This window comes from Physeter macrocephalus, chromosome 2 (genome assembly GCF_002837175.3).
Source record: "Physeter macrocephalus isolate SW-GA chromosome 2, ASM283717v5, whole genome shotgun sequence".
Lineage (NCBI taxonomy): Eukaryota > Metazoa > Chordata > Mammalia > Artiodactyla > Physeteridae > Physeter > Physeter macrocephalus.
The window spans coordinates 128966999-128987801 of record NC_041215.1 but is presented as its reverse complement, the minus strand read 5'-3'; the positions used below and the strand labels follow the sequence as shown (position 1 = coordinate 128987801).

General features: G+C 36.4%; 1 pseudogene; it reads left to right on the top strand.

The window, feature by feature from the left end:
- The first annotated feature begins 7168 nt into the window (after positions 1-7168).
- LOC102977851 (60S ribosomal protein L7a-like) lies at positions 7169-17261 on the top strand (annotated as a pseudogene).
- Positions 17262-20803: the final 3542 nt, after the last annotated feature.

Here is a 20803-nt window from a genome sequence, read left to right as displayed (position 1 = left end):
ACAAAGACGTAATTCAGCAGCCTGAGAATACATGAAACTCAGGTTGGCGGCAGATGCTTAAGCAATTTATAAATAGCACCATAAAGCCTTCGTTACATTTCAGGCTTTGCCTTATGGTGGGTTCTTGTTATTTTGTGGTGGTTTTAGAAAGTGACGATCATTTCCAAGTTAAGCTTTAAGGAGCACACTGGTCGATCATTTAGTTTAGAGTTCATGTTCAGGGAGATGAAGTGATTTACTACTTCACAAACACTGAAATGAAACAAGATGCTTTGGTTAAAAACAGCAAATTACAGACTGTTACAGGTGAGTGATTTCACTAAGTTAAATGGAAAGCCTGAGTGCCTATGCCTGGTGAGAGCAACAAATTCTCTTGTTCCATTTTATGGAAATGCTTTGGTAAGCAAATATTTAAAATTATGCTTTTGTATATGCTAACTATGAATAGTCTATCTGTCACTCCAAAATGATGTGAAGTTTACAACATAGGAAATAACAGTAAAATGAATATAGTAGACACAGAATATGAGAACCAAGGGAAAAAGGAAAACTCAAATGAGTCAACTTAAGGGTTAAGGGAGTTAGTGTGACCAGCTTTAAGTTGGGCACTGAGCTTTCTGGCACCTGGGTAGTGTTTATTCACTGTCTACTCTAGACCCAGCTCTGAACTGGCTTTGTGCTACTAGGGGAAAGCGAAAATGCTGTTAACAGCCGTTTAGCTCAAGCCTTCTCTCTGTCTATGTGTAAACATTTGGCCATTTCACTCTTTATAAGCACTTTCACTACAAAGAGTGTGATTGCAATAAACCATGCAGTGCACTAAACACTAAATATGTGTTATTTTAGAAAAATATTTAATTTTTTTCAATGGTTAATACGTGACATGGCACAACTTTCAAAAACATAGAGCAGCATGCAGCAACATGTCCCCCTTACTCCTGTATACCCTTACCCACCCAGTTATTTCTCCAAGTACCAGGTCTTTTTTTTTTTTCAGTATATTTCCAAGAATAATTTATGCGGAAGTAAGTATATCCATGTGTGTGTCTATATTCCATTAATTATTTTACACTAATGGTGGAATCTATATACATATTCTGAACTTTGCCCTTTCCATTTAAATTTACATCCTGAGGAGCTTTCCACATGCTACCTGGGGAGCTGCCTCATTCTCATTATAAGACTAATTATTATATCATGGTAAGACATCATAGTATGGTGGTCAAACTCTGAACTTGGAATACGATTCTCCTGGATTCAAATACCAGTCCTGTCACTCAATATATGTGTCATCTTGGGCATGTTACTTAACTTCTCGTCTCATATGTAAAACATGGGATAGTAGTAGTATTGTACAGTAGTAGTATTGTTGGGAAATTGTGTGAGATAGTATATGTAATGTAGAGCACTTAGAATGGTATACGGTTCAACCAAAGACTATATATAATTATGTATTCACTTAGATATTTTGAAATTTTTGTATTGATTTGTATTAATGTTCTTTAAACGTTAAGGGCCATACCTTATTGTTTAAAAAAATTTTTTTTATTGAGGTATAATTGACATATAACATTATATTCGTTTCACGTGTACAACGTAATGATTCAATATTTGTATATATTGTGAAATGTTCACAACAATAAGTCTAGTTAACATCCATCACCATATGTAGTTACAAAATTATTTTTTCTTGTGATGAGAAATTTAAAGATTTATTCTCTTAGCAAATTCCAAATATACAATATAGTAATATTAACTATAGTCACCAGGCTGTACATTACATCCCATAACTTATTTTATAACTGGAAGTTTGTACCTTTTGACTCCCTTCACCCATTTCACCCACCCCTCTGGCAACTACCAACCACCAATCTGTTCTCTGTATCTAGGAGGTAGGGGATTTTTGTTTATTAGTGCTTTTTAGATTCCACAGATAAGTGAAATAATATGGTATTTGTCTTTCTCTGTCTGACTTATTTCACTTAGCATAATGTGCTTTAAACATTAAAGACCATAGTTTATTACTTTTCTATATTTTATTTTTGTCTTTATCTTTATGATAATTTTTACCATGTAGAGATTTTTGGGTTTATATATTTCAAATAGTCAGATTTTCCAATTATTTTTCCTGGATTTTGTATCTGATTTAGAAATGCCTTTTCTACTAGTACACAAACTGTAATTTCATGGTTCTACTTTTCACACTTAAAATTTTGGTCCATCTGAATTTTATTGCAGAGTGATACAGTGATTCAGTGTTGGTTAGATGGCTAACCAATTCCCTCATCACCATTTACTAAATAATTTCTATTTTTTCTACTGATAGAAATACCCTAAAACAAAATCCTTCATGTATTTGGTTCTATTTATGTATTCTTTCTTTGATCTATCTATCCATTCACAGTAGGACACTGTAGTAATCAATTAGGCTTTATAATGCAATTCATTAACCTCACTCAGATATTATGTGGATATTTTTCCTTGTTGATTTTTCTATATCAACTTTAGAATTTGCTTGTCTATTTCTTTAAGGCCTAGTCATTTTCTTGGGAAAGTTATAAATTCACAGGTTAAATTAGAAAGAGTTGGTAGCTTAATGACATTGAGTTTTCTTATCTAAGATTATGATATATATTTTCTTTAAGTCTTTGGGTACCTAAATAGTGTTTTAAAGTTTTCTTAATATGGGTTTTCATATTTCTTATAACATTTGGTCTTTGATAATTTACTTTCTTTTTAGTAACTGTTGCTTTCATTATACCAACTGGTTCTTGTTTTAATATATGATGTAGATAAAGCTACCGATACATAGATTTTACTGATTTGATTACTTCTAATGATTTTTTGAGTTTTCTGAGTAAATGAGCATATCATCTGCAACTAATGATACTTGTATCCATATCCTTTCCACTTTTTATACCTCAATTATTTTTCCATTGATAGTGGTCATCTCAGTTTTTAAGAGGAAATTTTCCACTGCTTCTCATTTTGTATAATTCAGGCCTTTAGTTTGATAAAGACATATTAAAGGCTTATCTTTCTCTTACCATGGTTTAAATTTTTTTCTTTTAAATAATGGGTGTTGAAATTTTTACTTTTGAACAAATTACTATAGTGAATTATGTTAATATATTCTTATCAGTGAGCCATACTTATACTACTAGAATAAAGACCACTAGATTAGTTTGTATTATTGTACTCTTAATGTGCTGCTGAATTTCCTTCACTAATAGTCTGTTGAGAATTATTTTGAATGCACTTTTAGGTGGGTACTTTTTTGATCATTGCACGTATATGAATAAGTTAAATTCCTCCTAGACCTACCATTTTCAGGAGGCTCATGGAAATAAGGGCAATAGCCATGATTCAGGCTAGCAGAAATTCTTTTATGATGTATAATTTTATATGAGAGTGAACTTAGTGCTATTTTTCCCAATCACTCAGATTGGCGGCAGCAGCACTGCTCATCATGCAGAGGATGTCTCCTCTCACTTCTCCGTTGGCAGACCGCTTCCTGCAAATAGGGTGTATCTGCGTGGTGTCTCTTACTGTCCACTTTTCTTTTATCCTCTTTGTATCAGCATGGATTCGGGGCAGCTTCCACCTCCACCACATGTCTGCTCTCCTCCTTCCATTCTTCAGTTGTTGGTTTTGCTTTGTGAGCTTTCTCAAGATCTGCGTCTGGTCCTCTCTGCTTCTTCAGCAACCTTGTGTGACCTTCCCTTCCTTTGCCTTCCCTTTCCTCATAGTTTGTTCTCCGGTGTGAAAGACGTCTCTTTAGTTGCGAGTGTATGCACTGTATTTGTTCTCCTGGATGTCTGGTTAACATCATGTTCACCACCACGGTCGAATCACAAGAGCAATATTTTTGTTGTTATTAAATCCTAATTCTGACAACCAGTTTTGGTGTGGGCACATGACCCTGTGAAAGCAATATTTCCTTTTCCCTGTCGGTATGAGAAGCCAAGGCTCATCATTTCCTCTTTTCTCAGTCATATAATATCGTACATTAAAGAAAAAGGTTGCCGCATCCGTCATGAAACAGTCAGCTCTATCTCCATCTTCTGTTCCTTTCCTGCCCTGGAACCTCTGTCAGGGGAGAAATCACCTCCCCTTGTCCTTCTCCGCCACTGATGTGGCTATTTCGAGCCTGCACGCAATATTTATAAGATAAAAGGTCAGTGGAATTTGATCTAACTCACCCTGTAAAGAATGTCACCAGAAACTGGACAAATACCTCCTCAGGCCTTTTCATGCCTGGCAGCATCTACGTTGTCTGAGATGCACGTCTACTCTCTTCCTTTTCCAGAGCCTCCTTATCTTTCAAAGCTCAGTAAACATCCTGTCTTTTTAAAAAGACTTCTCTGACTGCCAAGCACACAGAGAAGCCTCTCTTCTCTGAGCTCGTTAATTCCTTCTTTGCTTTCTTCTATGGTGGTATGCTGAGGGAGCTAAAGACATGCATCCAGAGACAGACTGCATGCATTGGACTCTCAGTTCTGCATCTCACCAGCTGGAGAGCCTTGAGGACTAGGCTCTCAGTGTCCTAACCTAAAATAGAGGACAATTATACAGTATTTTAAAAAAAAATTTAATAATAAAGATGGCTTTATAGACTTGTTATTAGCTGAATTAAATTAACAAATGTTACTGATAGATAGGAAGCCTTATGTAAGTGCTAACAGTTATTTATATTTATTTTTTGCATTTAGCATTTAGCACCACTATGTACCAAACATTGCTAGGTGCTTCAGCCAGTGCTTTTTCTTGGAGGAACATGTGGTTCCAAAATTCTTTTTTGATAAATTGTATGGTATGTCTATTTAAAAAAATAACTTTATTGAGGTATAACTTTTTTTTTTTTTTTTTTTTTGCGGTACACGGGCCTCTCACTGTTGTGGCCTCTCCCATTGCGGAGCGCAGGCTCAGCGGCCATGGCTCACAGGCCTAGTCGCTCCGCGGCATGTGGGATCTTCCCGGACCGGGACACGAACCCGTGTCCCCCTGCTTCGGCAGGCGGACTCTCAACCACTGCGCCACCAAGGAAGCCCGAGGTATAACTTTTGTACAAGAAAAAGTATGTATTTAAAGAGCACAGTTTGATGAACATTGGTAGGTGTATACTCCCATAAAACACCACCACAATGAAGATAATAAATATTTCCATCTCTCTTAAAAGGTTCCTTGAGCCATTTTGCAGTCCTCACTTTCTTTCATCCATGTCTCTAGGCAATGATCTGCTTTCTGTTCCTATGGATTCATTTGCATTTTTTAGAATTTATATAAATGAAATGATACCATTCTCTTTGTATCTTTTTTTTTCCATTTAGCATGACAATTTTGAGATCCACCTAAATTGTTGCATGCATCAATAGTTTGCCCTTTTTATTACTTATTATTATTCCATTGTGTGAGTATACCACAGTTTGTTTACTCATTGAACTGTTGATGGACACTGGATTGTTTCCAGTGTTTGGATATTACTAATTTAGCTGTTCTGAACATCCATGTACAGGTCTTTCTGTGGTTGCTTTCATGTCTACTGGACTGAAACTCCTGGGTTATATGATAAGTACATATTTAACTTTTCATGAAATAGGCAAACTGTCTTTCACTGCCCCTGTGCCCTTACTCCTCTTCCTCATATAACTTACCAATATTTGGCAAATAGATGTTGAAGGAATTCCAGCTATAAGGGGAAGCATGCTTCTGTGGCACGCAAGAACAGAGAAAACTTTCCAGTTTTCCTTCATCTGTTAGGTCAAAGCCCAAGTAAATCATGATAAGCTCTGTAAGTGCAAGTTACTGGCCCTTCTCATTCACAATTAGAGCCTGTGTCTTTCGGGCAGTGTCTGGTACGTGAGAGGCTCACAGAATCTGTTTTTTGAATAACTGAATAAATGAAATTTGAACACCTATTTATTTTGTGGTCAACCTGTATGTTGATGTGTGAATTTGTTCCTGACAAATGAATAGAGTTGGAACTTGCTTTAAAAAAAATAGGTTTTAGAATGATGTATTTATTGATATATGTCCTGTCTCAAAAGATAGCAGTTATATAGAAGCAATTGTGATTCTTATTTTATGTGTTGTCCTTACATTGGGTTGTTTGTGTTCTATACAGATGTGTCTAAAACCCCAAAGTAGAATATAACTTCTTATAATTCGTTTGAAGGCAGTTATTCTGTATATTTTTCCACCATAGCACTGAATACACAACTAAGGAATGCTCTAGGTTGTCATTTTATGTTTGCCAACAGATTGACTGGTAATATCTATGATTTCAAGGCTATCTGAAATTCATTCATTCAACACTTATTTATTGAGTAAGCACTGTGTTGCCAGATACTATTTTCAGGGATATGGAAACATCAGTGAACAACAAAGGCAAAAATTCCTGCCCTTACAGAGTTTAAATTTTTGTGTGTGGGAGGGTGGCAGGCAATAAGTAAAATAAGTAAATGAAACATCTGATACACCACATGGCAACAAGCGTGTTGGAGAGAAATGAAGTAGGATGGTATGGTGATGAGGAAGCAAGCCACATAGACATTGGCAGAGAAACACTTCAGGCAGAGAAAGAAGCATGTACAAAAGACTTGAGGTGGGAGAGTCCCTGGCAAGGGGCATCTGGATAACATCAGGGAGGCCAGTGTGACTGAAGTCAGGTGAAGGGCGAGAGGATATGAGCTCAGGTCAGCAAAATCCCAGTGGATGAGGTCAGACCTTCTTGGTCAGTGTACATATATCGGGGTTCTCTCTGAGTGAGCTGGAAAGATATGGGAAGATATGAACTGATGAGTGACATAATTTATCTTATTTTTTATCATGATTACTTTGGCTCCAGTGTCGAGAATAGACTGCAGGACAGAAACAGATCCTTAAAGAGACTGGTTGGGAGTCTATTGTAATTGTCCAAGGGAGAGATAGTCATAACTTGAACTTGGGTGGCATCAGCGGAGGAGGTGAGAAGCGTGAGCAGTCAGGTGATGTTTAAAGCATGTTATTGCAAAGCCTCTAGACACCGGAGTGGCTGTGTGGAGTGCCCAATGGGATATACAAGTCCGGAGTTCAGGGGAGAAGTACAGAGTGAAGGTCTCAGTTTTGGAGTCAGCATGTAAAGATGGGCCAGGGTGATAGTACCAAAGGAATGCAGTAGTTAGGGAAGATGTGTCCAAGGCCTGAACTCTGGAGGACTCTAATAATAAGAGGTCAGAGAGATGAAGACAGGTCAGCAAAGGAGACTGAAAAGGAGCAGCCGGTGAAGTAAGAAAACAGCAGAGTTTAGAGTCCTGGAAAGCAAGAAGTGTTTAAGGAGGACAGACAGGAGGTCAAAGCTGAGGTTTTAAGAGATATGGGGATATATGTATATGTATAGCTGATTCACTTTGTTATAAAGCAGAAACTAACACACCATTGTAAAGCAATTATACTCTAATAAAGATGTTAAAAAAATCAAATCAAATCAAATCCAAAAAAAAGAAAAAAGCTGAGGTTTTTAAGGATGACCAAAGGATAATGGTATGGAAGGGCCCATGATGAGCAAAGAGAGTGTCCACCCCACCTCTGTGGCTGCTAGCACAACCAGACATAAAATAAAAAGTATGGTAGCTCTTGAGACAGTGAGGACTTTATTTTTAGTTGCAGATAACTACTACTAGAGTTGGCTTAATTAAGTCAGAGATGAGTCTTATCGACTCCTACCTGCTATAGCGCTAGAGGAGCAAGCAGTGTTTGCTGGGGCTGTCCATACATTTTGATTTAAAAATATGGTGTGCATAAAAACCAAGGTGGTGCTTCGACTTATGAATAATACACACAGGTTATGAGTGCCTGGACAACCTGTTGAAAGGGAGAAGTACTGCATTGCTCCCCAGGTTCAAGTCTTACCCCTGTGGTCATGGACTTCAGATGACCTCTTTCGTCTGGTCAGTTAATTTAAGTTACAGAGCCTAAACCAGAAAGGAAAGAAGACACAAAATAAGTCTTCTGAGGATGTAAAAAAGATTTCCAAAACTTTTATTGAGTGTTCCTGTGATGTTTGGGAGTTTAAGGATCTCATGTCTGTTTTAAGAGATTATTTTTGGAATCATAATGAATTTAACTGTGGTCTTTAAAAAAATATTTTTGTGCCCTAGAAGATGTATTCATCTGAAGAGTATAAGAAGGTCTTTATTTTTGTTTTAATATTATTCATTTAATAAACTAGCATTTGTGACAGAAATAAAAATATCATCTAATTCTACGTATTTTAATGTATATATCTCAAATAACAAAGGATCTGGACTTCATTGTGTAAGATACTCCCTTGCTCTGATATGGCACCTTTGTTACATTTAATTAAGTTTTCAAAAAGTTTACACACATCAAATGTGATATGCTACCTATGTTTATAAGATACAGTTCCTGATTTTAATTCTCTCTTTGATTTTAAAATTTAATTGTGAAAACTCCAAATCTCCATCAACATTCCCAGTAAACAAAAGTAATTCAAGTGTATCTTCCAAAATTTACTACTTAAAATGAAAAAAAAAAAGTATGGAAAGAATTTAAAGAATTCCCAGAAATTGCAACAGGGTTGCAATTCTTTTCTATGCTAATGAATAGCTCCTTGAGGAAAATCAGCTCTCTTACTAATATAACATCTGGCTTGCATCTTGTATAAATAAAAACACAAGAACAGGATAGTAGTAATGGAGAAGGGAAGAAGGAGGAAAGAGTGGGGTTTTTCTAGCATAATAATCTCTAACAGCCAAGAAATCTAATTAGAAGAAATGTCATCTCATGCGACTCTCCTCAAGAAAATTCCACAGGAGAAGGCAAAGCCTCATGGGACCACAACAAAAACAGTGAATCAGGTAATTAAAAATAAAAAAAAAAGACAACAACTAAAACAGAATGCATTGACTGAAGGACTCCATTCAGTCAAAAGGGCGATTATCAATGGCTTCTCTGGGGACCATGTATGACTTTAACCACAGAAATTCCATCGCTTGGTTAATATGTTTTAAAAAGCACTCTTCTGTTCTCATCTGCATGATCAGATTTCTGTTTTTTCCTTTGTGCATTGTCAGTCTGGAAGAAGAGAACGTGCCTAATTAAAGACATAAACAGAAGCTAATTCTCATTCTATTACATGGATGAGTGGAATGGTTCCTCCTCTATAGGAAACACCATTTCTGACAATTTTGTTAGAAGTCAGCTTGATATTAAAGTTGAATGTCATTGATTCTCCAACTAAATCTCGTTTGAGTTTTCCAGATCTGGAAACTGAAGCAATGAATTGAAATTATGTAGTAACATTGACCAGTGTCAAGAAGTAAAAAATCAAATGGCAAAATAGTAAAAAAATAATAATAATGATAAAAATGCAACTGAGGGCTTTTGGTGGTATTTGTTCTTGTTGTTTAAGGAATCAGTTAGTTACCTTGAATTTGACAAGGTATACCTCGTGTTACCTTTTATGGTACTTTCTTCCCAGATACTATGGGAAAAAAGGGAAAGCCAGTTTCTTGTTTCTGTTCTGCTTAGTGAAATTTCCATAATTCTGGAGGCATAAATCGGCAACTTAGTTGAGTCACAAAAATAAGTCTATGTAACAAAATAGATATATAAAAGAAAATATTAGGAAAGTGGGAATCATTAAAATTGAAAAGTAGAATCAATGACACAAAACATTTATTTCTGAAGGTTTCCTATAATCAGGTACATCAGTGTTTGTGTTGATGAAATTTTTTCTCTGCCCCTCTCATATTAATCAATTTTCTTTTATTTATGACTTGATAAGAACTTTCATAAAATACAAAGTCAATTAGCATTTTCAGTGATATTTTGGCAATAAGTATTATTTTTTCCAATTATATGTACCAATTTAGCTAATAATATACCTTTGGAATCCATCAATTTCCACCCACTAATTCTGTTTCTAAGAATTTTTCCTAATTGAATAGCTATGCAGAAACATATGTAAGAAAAGTGTTTATTTTACCATTTTTATAATACTGAAGATTGGAAACAAACCAAATATTTGTTTTTAATTTTAATATTTTAATTTTATTGGAGTATAATTAATTTACAATGTTGTGTCAGTTTCAGGTCTACAGCAAAGTGATTCAGTTATCCACATACATATATTCATTCTTTTTAGGTTCTTGTCTCATATAGGTTATCACAGAATATTGGGTAGAGTTCTCTGTGCTATACATTAGGACCCCGGCGGTCATCTATTTTCATAAAGTAGTGTGCATGTGTTCATCCCAAGCTCCTGATTACCCCTCCCCTCCACGTTGCCCATTTGGTAACCGTAAGTTTGTTTTTAATAGATTTATAGACTATAAGTCTGCCTCTGTTTTATAAATAAGTTCATTTGTATCTCTTTTTTGAAAATTAGATTCCACATATGAGTGATATCATACAATATTTGTCTTTCTCTGTCTGACTTACTTCACTCAGTATGATAATCTCTAGGTCCATCCATGTTGCTACAAATGGCATTACTTCATTCTTTTTTTATGGCTGAGTAATATCCCATTGTATATATACTACATCTATTACTCTGTACTCTGGACGTTTAGCTTGCTTCCATGTCTTGGCTATTATAAATAGTGCTGCAATGAACATTGGGGTGCATGTATTCTTTCAAATTATGGTTTTCTCCGGACATATGCCCAGGAGTGGGATTGCTGGATCATATGATAGTTCTATTTTTAGTTTTTTAAAGAACCTCCATACTGTTTTCCATAGTGGTTCTAACAATTTTACCTTCCCACCAACAGTGTAGGAGGGTCCCCTTTTCTCCACACCCTCTCCAGCATTTATTGTTTGTAGACTTTTTGATGATGGCCATTCTGACTGGTGTGAGGTGATACTTCATTACAGTCTTGATTTGCATTTCTATAATAATTAGTGATGTTGAGGATCTTTTCATGTGCTCTTTGGCCATCTGTATGTCTTTTTTGGAGAACTGTCTATTTAGATCTTCCCCCCATTTTTTGATTGGGTGTTTTGCTTTTTGACATAGAGCTGCATGTGTTACTGGTATATTTTGGACATTAATCCCTTGTCAGTTGTATCATTTGCAAATATTTTCTTCCATTCTGTGGGTTGTCTTTTCATTTTGTTGATGGTTTCCTTTGCTGTGCAGAAGCTTTTAAGCTCAATTGGGTCCCATTTGTTTATTTTTGTTTTTATTAGAAACAAACCAAATATTCTCTTAAGAAGGAATGAGTTACATTTATGGTAGCATAGCCATACCATGGAGTATAATTTAGGCACTATGAAGAGACTGCAGGGTCCAGTCAGCTCCAATCTTTAATTGGCTGCTTGTTCATGTAAATCAGTCCCTCTACAAAGTGTATTGTACTATAGCGTACAACATAAGACATGCACTAGGAAGGAATCTTGAAAGGATATTGTCAGGTATAAGTAGAAATTCTAATACTTTATTCCTACATCTCAATTGAATCACTCCCTGAGTTGATCACACCCCAGCTTAAAGATATCAATACCTACATAGATGATCCACCCAAACCTGGGTTCCCATTTCCTTGACTTCTTTAGCCCTAGTGCCTTTCCAATCACCATCCCATGGCCCTGCACTAAAAGTGTTATATCCTAGATATTGTACCATCACCACTCAATCTCAGTGTCAAATATCCCCTTTCTACTACTCTCTATTCAGCTAACTCATTCTACTACACCTAATTCTGCAATTATCAGACATCACTGAGAATAGTCCATACCCATCTCACTTGCCATCTTTCTCAAGATAGTTAAAAAAAATTTTACTGTGAATTTTCCTAACCTTCTTGTCCCTCTCACATTAATCTGAAAAAAGATCACCAGTCCTGGTCATCCAGCTTGGGATCTGGACAGGCACATCTGTATCTTTTTTTTTTTTTTTTTTTTTTTGCTGTATCTTTTATCTAGTTTCAGACTTCTGACTTTTTTCATAGAAATGACAAAATTTCTATGCAATAGCCTCTCTGTGAAATGAGGTTTCTGCTCCTTATCTGGAATCTCTGTAAAATTAGACTTCAGGAGGAATGTGTATATATATATATATATATATATATATATATACACACACACATATACATACATATATATATACATACACATATATCTTTGAGTTAGTTGGTTTGTCATATATCATTAAATATATTTATACATGTAAATGTAAATGACTCTAAAATGACTCTAAACATGTAAATACAAATGACTCTAAAAGAGAATCTGAAACACACACACACACACACACACACACACACACACACACACACACACACAGTATAGCAAATAAGTAATTACGTTAATGCTATTAGGAACCAAGATTTTCAGTATAAGGGAAAAAAGACATAAGATCAAAATGAAGTAAAAACTAGTTAATCCTAAATCTGAACTGGAAATAATAGTATGAATTCAGGATACATTTTTATGATTTTTTGCTTATCTTTGTCCACTAAAAAAGCATGGAAACAATGGTCAATCTGTAGCAAGGAACACCTGTTGAATCCAGATTGTGATTTCTAAATGTCATTTGTCTCCACAAGAAACAGAAACACCATGGAGAGTGGCTGATTCCAGGTCTGGAACATAAAATGGACAAGATAAGCCAGGAATAGCGCAGCAAATGGCATTATTTTATTCTTTTATATGGCTGAGTAGTATTCCAGTGTGTGTGTGTGTGTGTGTGTGTGTGTGTACACACCACATCTTCTTTTTCCATTCATCTGTCGATGGACATTTAGGTGGCTTCCATGTCCTGGCTATTGTAAATAGTGATGCTATGAATATTGGGGTGCATGTATCTTTTCAAATTAGAGCTTTCTCTGGATATATGTCCAGTGGTGGGATTGCCGGACCATATGGTAACTCTATTTTTAGTTTTTTAAGGAACCTCCATACTGTTCTCCATAGTGGCTGTATCAATCCACATTCCCACCAACAGTGCAAGAGGATTCCCTTTTCTCCACACCCTCTCCAGCATTCATTAGATGGAAACCTTTATAATGGATGAATCAAGCTGACAACACCCGAATCCACTGATTAATCTTAACCTTTTAAAAGTCTTAAAGTCTTGGAGGGGTGTGTGGTGGGGAGAGAACATTAAAAAAAAAAACTACATTGGTTCAAAAAAAATAACATCCAGAGTACGGAAATTCTACAAGACAAGAAACCTGGTTTCTTCAAATAATAAATTGCAACCAGGAAAATGAAAGAGGGAGAGACTGATAGAATTGAAAGAAACTTATGAGATATACCAACCAAATGCCATGTGTGGAATTTTTTTTATCCCAATTCAAAAGTATGAACTATATAAACACTTATGTGACAATATTTATCAGATATTTGGGGGAAATTTGAACACTGACTGGGTATTTGAGGATATTACAAGTTTATTGGCAGTGATTTTGTGCAACAACGATATCGTGTTTATGCTTAAAAAAAGAAGTGCTCTTATCTTTCTATAGGCGTTTTCTTAAATGTTTATAGACGAAATGATATGGTGTCTTGTGTTTGCTTCTAATTATTCTGGGGCTATAGGGGAAGTGGGTGGGGGGCATAAATAAAACAAGATTGACAATGTGTTGAAAGTTATTGAAACTGGATGATTGAAATTAATGTTTGGGTTTTTCCCCTTAAAGCCTGTTTATGACATCCTGGCAGATTTAAAAATTGTGACTCTGTTTGACTCATGTGCCTCGATACTACGAAGCCTTTTAGGGATTATTTGGATCATGATTATGTTGCTGGGTGGCTCCATTTTCCCTCTGTTATTTAAGAGAGGCTTTAATGTCAGCTAAAAAAATATCGGGCCATTCTAATTACCTCCAGGAACCAGAATCTGTAATTGAAAGAAACCACTAGCATTAGCCACAGAAATAGATGGATTTTTAGAAACAAAGTGTGAACTAAAGATCAACCCAAATTGCCACATACCAGATACTTTTAAACTGTATCCATTTCTTTGTGCATCCAGTGCTTGGCATGTTAAATTAGGCTTTTAAAGTGTGTACTCTATTTTTATGGATCACTAATGAATAAATACTTGCAAGCTTATTTTAAGCAGTGATCCAAATTTTGTGGAATAACCATACTCAGTTTTCTCTTCCCTTAATATCTGGTCTTTGCAAAGCAGAGCAAGTGAAAGGGATTCAGTTTCAATTCTCCTACAGGTTAACCCCTTCCTGTTGCTGCTGACCAGACCCAGAGTCTAAAACGTTGCCCTTTATGGACCAGGGAGGATTGTTATCGTTCCAGTTATTTTCAGCATCACTGGAAATTATTGGACCGTCTTCTTAAGACGACACCTCTTAAAACAGTTACAATCTCCCCATCAGCCAGCATATGCATATGCTTTCCCACTCTGGTATACAGACGTAGTATATCTATTAAGTAAGTAACGTGTGATAAGCTTTTTAAAAATTAATTTGTATTTTATCAAAGTAGCATGCCTGTATACGTTCACATGTCCAAAAGTACTAAAATAATTTTAACAAAACCCAGTGTTTTCTCTCCCCATACTTCCTATAAGTAAAGAAAGGCTCGCCCGCCAAAGACCACCAGGAACACACCTGTGGTTGAAAGAGCTGGTTTATTACTCATTGTCACAAGGGAGACCCCACACCATCTGTGGGAAGTCCCACTAAGAGGGTGTTAATTAAACTCACAGGATTTGAGCTAGTATTAGGTGATTGGAGGGTAGGGTTAAGGAGGTGGGTCTTTGCTCTGGATTGGATGCTATACGCAAGCAGGGGCAATTCTATGGCTATCATCATAAATTGTATCTTGAAGAAGGGGAGACTAGAGTGAGGCTAGAGCTGAAGGGTAAAGAGGCAGTGATCACTCATATTAAGCAGGAAGGGGGAGTTTGGTCATTCTGTGGCTTGAACAATCCTCATGTTCTGTCTGTGTTCAGATGTGATTATGGAGTGGTCTTGTTTTTGTTTTGATCGATCACAGGCACAGAATGGCCTTGTCTGATGTTGATACTCTGTGAAGTTTTTGTTCGAGGGGAGGACATCATGCCCGCTAGCTCCCAGGTCTCCTCTCTTTCTCTCTCCTCGCTTCCGCAAGTCCCTATTGGAACATACAGATATCCATCTAGATCATATGTGCATATAATCTCATATTGATTTCCTTTTATGTTTGCTCTTCTACACTGCCATCCCACCCCCACTTCTCTTTAACCCCTTCCTAATAGATTTATATTATAATTTTTAGTTAAAGAATATCCAGTGTTCCTTTGATGCCTTTGCAAATATTATTCACGGTCGAACATCCAGTGGATTATGATGTTTTCCTTCCTTACTTTCTGTCTTTCTTGAGATTGAAGTAGTTGCTTTGTTTTTTTCATTTATCAGATTATCTTTGCACTTCTTGCTAATTCTTCTGACCTCCTAATAGCTCCATAGGACAGTTCTCCGTAAGGTCAATGAGATCAGTTGATCTACCCAGGCTTTTCTTCTCCCGGAGACTTCTTTGTTCTCTCTGGGCTGGTTTTGCTCCGGGTCTTCTGAACGCTATCATCAGGTTACATCTTATCTGAACTATTGTCCTTAGAATTTACTAATCTGGAGTTTGATGCTGTTTTCTGGATGTTATGCCTTGCTCTTTCTTGATTTACTGTCTTGGTGTGGAGCACATCCTCCAGTAATTTGATCAGATTAAAGATGGCATCTCTACAGAGGGCATGGAGTGGACGGCCCTCCACATGTCTGTTCCCTGTGTCACACTGCTCCAGGAATGTCTATGTCTGGGGCACAGCTGTCTCCCTGAGATCTCCCTCCACCATTATTTTGAAGACTTTCATCACTTCCCTCCTGGGTTGTATCTTTTCTGTTATGAATCCCTCATCATCTTTTTTTCTTGGTCTGCTCTTTTTTTAGGTGGAAATCATCTTCCAGCAGCCCCTTTAGCAAGAATGTAATGGAAATAAGTGTTTTGGGAACTTGCATTAAGAAAATATGCTTTATGCTACCCTGGCAGATGATAGATAGTTGGAATATAGAATACACAGTTGGAATTAACTTTTCTTTGGCATTGTAGAGTCATGATTCCATTGTTTTGTTGTTCCTTTTGTTGCTATTGAGGAGTCTAAAGTCACTTGAGTTCCTGATTCTTTGTAGGAATTTTTTTTTTTACTTTTCTTTCTAGAAAATCATAGGATATAATAATAATGAAAAAGGTTGAAATATGGCAGGAATTACCAAAATGTGACACAGAGATACAAAATGAGCAAATGCTATTGGATAAATGCCACTGATAGACTTTCTCCATGCAGGGTTGCCACAAATCTTCAATTTGTAAGAAACATGCAATCTGCAAAGTGCAGTTAAGCAAAGCCCAATAAAATGAGGTCTGACTGTACTTTGAGGAGCAGCTCTAACTTGGCAACTGTGTGTTGACATAGTTTTCAAAGATCCACCAGAATTTTTTCAATCGAAGAAATTTAAGAATAATTCAGAATTGTGATGGCATCTTAAACCACCTAGATCACTGATACACCTATACCCTTCTGAGTGGTCCTAAACACGAACTTGACAAGGAACTTGAGCATCACTCATAGTGTTGCCCTTTACGTATCAGGACAGGACATCAACCCCAAAGGGTCCTCACCCACTTTGTCAAATGGCCTGACCACATCTGGCTGCAGCAGCAAAGAACTATCCTCTATAAGTGGCTGAAAGTGCCTCCCTTGACTAACCAGTTCACCCAGGCCTTGGACCACCAAAGAGTTACTCAACTGCTTAAGCTGGCCCACAAGTGCAGACCAGATATGAAGCAAGAGAAGAAGCAGAGGTTGTTGGCTCAGGCTAAGGAGAAAATTGCCGGCAAAGGGGATGTCCCCACAAAGGGGCCACCTATCCTTCCAGCAGGGGTTAATACTGTCACTGCGTTGGTGGAGAAGAAGCTTTAGCTGGTGATGATTGCAAAAATGTGGGTCCCATCGAGCTGGTTGTCTTCCTGCCTGCCCTGTGGCATAAGATGGGGGTTCCCTACCACATTAGCAAAGGGAAGGCTAGGCTGGAGATCCATTCCACAGGAAGAATTGTACCACTGTCACCTTCACACGAGTTAACTCAGCAGACAGAGGACCTCAGGCTAAGCTGGCGGAAGCTATTAGGACCAATTACAATGACAGATATGATGAAATCCACCATCACTGAGGAGGCAACATCCTGGGTCCAAAGTTGGTGGCTTGCATTGCCAAGCTGGAAAGGGCAAAGGTCAAAGAACTGGCCATCAAACTGAGCTAAGTATACACTATTGAGTTTTCTATACATAAAAGTAAAAAAAAAAAAAAAATTTCTTCAAAAAAAAAGAAAGAATAAATTAGGATCATTTGAAAAGGCTAAATAAACAGATAATTGGCTGATCCCCAGGATGTGAGGAAATAGGAAGAAAATATATTTATTGAGCAAGAACTCTGTGCTCACCACTATGTATAATGTCAAAATGACCTTGTAAATATTATTATCTCCATTTAAAAAGAGGAGAAACAGGCTCTGAGAAATTATATAACTTATTCAAGGTCTTTTAGCTGGTAAAATGAAAAGGGGTGATTTAAACCCAGACTTGTTGAGTTTCCAGTTCATTATTTCCACTATACCTTGAAATTGTCCTAGACTAAAGGAAATTAAATTTTACTACGTGGTATAAATTCCACAAAATGCCTGGTAATGGGATATGTTCCTTACCAGTGAAAATGAACTCTTTGATATGTAACTGAACCCATACCCTTTAAAACTGAAGAGAAAACAGTAGAGTTAACCAATTAAAAGAAAAAGTATTAATTTAGTTGAATAAATTAATAAATATTTATGGAGCATTTGATATGGGTAAAAGGTAATATAATGGAGATTGTTTCTACTTTTTAATATGTCTTCAAAATGCAAGATACAAATATAAAAGACAGATGTATATCTAAAGTTTATATTGATAAAAACTACATATTGAAGTACATAAGCTATATCAATGTAAACTAAAAATACCATACACAAAAAGGATATGCAAGCTCCAGTATGAAAGGAAATCCTTGATATATAAACCAAAATTAAATCTCAAAGTTCTATCTAGGTTACAAAAATTTAAATATGTATTTTTTTAATCCTTGGTTTACTTAAGATAAATGATACAATTTTTTTTGGATGACGTTTTCTGGATACACTGTAATAGAATTAAGATATTTGAGTATTATGTCTTGCCTGAGTACTTGCCTGAGAAGAATCTAGATACCCTTCTTCTCCTTCAGCCTTTGAAAATAGTTTCTAAAATAGATAAAATAAAAACTTTAAAAAGAAGTCATGGTTGTAGCAGATATGAAGAAATAAGACTGATCATACATTAGATAATGTATAATTTTACTTGAACGAGTTAATTATACAGCATAGGACAGTTCTGACTTGTCTGGACAAACACGCTTTGTCCTTAGTTTGTGCAAACAATGGTAGAAAGCATAAAGCCACACTTGATCCCAGTTGGCTTGTAACTACTATTTTCATTTGCAAGGAGGCTATGTTTTTACATTCTTGGCTCTGAAGCCAGCACAAATTATGCTCCTTGTGATTAAAAGATGATATTGGCTATCCTTCCCTCAGCCTTGGGGCCACCTTGTCTGGGCTATAAGCATGAGACAAAGCTTATACTCACTCTGTTTTTCATTTCATGAAAACCAATAGATTTTATGTTCTCAGGAGAAAAATGGTAATTAGTCTCCCGACTAAGTTAAAGGATAATTAGAGATTTCACTGTTTGTTTATTTAAATACCCTTGAAATTTTTATTAGAGAGTTCCTATGGTTTTAGATTGAAATGAGTTGTGATGATTTTTACTCTTTGTTGATGTATTAGTTATCTAGGTCTGCCATTACAAATACCACAAGCTGGGTGGCTTGAACCACAGAAATTTATTTTCTAACAGTTCTGGAGGTTGGAAGCCCATGATCAAGGTGTCAGCAGGTTTAGTTTCTTCTGAGGCTTCCCTCCTTGGCTAGTAGATGGCCACCTTCTCACTGCACCCTCACATGGTCATCCCTCTGTGTGTGTGCACTCTTGGTGCCTCTCTCTAAATGTCCTCTTATAAAGACACCAGTCAGATTGATGAAGGCCCACTCTAAATATCTCATTACACCTTATTCATCTCTTTAAAACACTATCTTCAAATATAGTCACATTCTGAGCTATCAGAGGTTGAGACATCAATATATGAATTCTGGAGAACACAGTTCAGCCCATAACAGTTGGAATGCTCATTTTTCAAGACACATAAGAGATACTGGAACAAACTAACATTGGACCTTTTTGACAAAATATTGGCAACTCCACTAAAGGTTAGTTGGTGAAAATATTTCTGAATATTCTCTATGTTTCCCTATTAATTATCAGATACCTATTCTTTTACCTATTCTTTTGTAGTGGATACAGTCTCCCAACAAGTTTGTCAGTTTTTATTTATGCTTCTGCTCAATTCTTTCCTAATCCCATTCCACCATTTTGTTAACACTGATTATTTTTCATTGCACTCATACAGACACTTCTTTAAGATTATATGCATATTACTCTATATATCCCCTCATAGGCAGCTCATTCTTTTTATGTTTTATAGCTACTTCACAGAAGTTATTTCCTTCAATGTACAGATATTATCTCTCTCAATAATAAAAACAACACAGTGGATTCCACTTCCATTTAAGATAGAATGAACGTCACTTCCGTTACAGTAGCAAGAAAACAATGGATAAACTAAAAATTATACTTTTTTAAAAAGCCACCAAAGTACAGTGGATAAATAGAAGTCTAAATGAACTAAATTTCAGACAGGGCTAAGCCTTTCCTAAAAGAGTAAAGAATAGTAGCCACGTTCATACGTGACACTTTTGCCTTAGTCCTGGTACTGGCAGAAGCTAGGGAGATACCTAAACAGAGACACTTTTCTGGGCAAAGAGAAATGAGTTAAAGTTTAATTAACAGAATGAGCTGGTATGATAGATAGAAGTCTGGAGAAGCATGAGTGCCAAAATAAATCCCTCATTCTGAAAATTCTCATGCTCTGGGAATCTTGCTGATTTCCCAGTGGGGAAATAGCAGGAGAGCAAAAGAAGATCTTGCATCACATGCAAGACTGAAATTTAATCTAGAGGTGAACTGAAACTAATCTATTTCCTCCCAGCTCCAATTCTAATAAGATTAAAGAAATGATCCCTTCAGAAGGCAATAAGGGAAACTCAAGAGTTGGGCTGAAATGCAAAGGGAGATTTATGTAGAGTTAGCCCCTCCTATTGCTTATGTGGAACCTATGGATATAGAGGGCCTACTGTGCTGTGAAATTTTATATAAAGGACTTGAGCATTCCTGGATTTTGGTAGATGCAGGGATCGTGGAACCAATCCCCCCACAGATGCTGAGGGATGACTGTTACCTCATTTGAAACCAGATATGAACTGAAACTAATTAAAGTTTTGGCCTGTGATGGAACCTAAATTGTCAGCCTTCACACTTGCTGGCTGGCAGAGAAAAGTGTGAACTTTGTCAGGGAAAAACAAAACAAAAACATACTTTAGTCTCTAGTGTTCCTTTATACAAAATATGTGATATATATTTAAAAAATTATGAGATTTACAAATAAACAGAGAAATGTGACCCATAATCAAAAGGCAGACTCATGGATTTCCTTGATTTTGGAATAAACAGAAAAGGAATTTAAAAATAATTATTATGAAGTGGTTAAAACATTTAGAGGAAAGATGGATAACACAGATGAACAGATAGAGAATTTCAGCAGAGAAGCAAAAATCTAATAT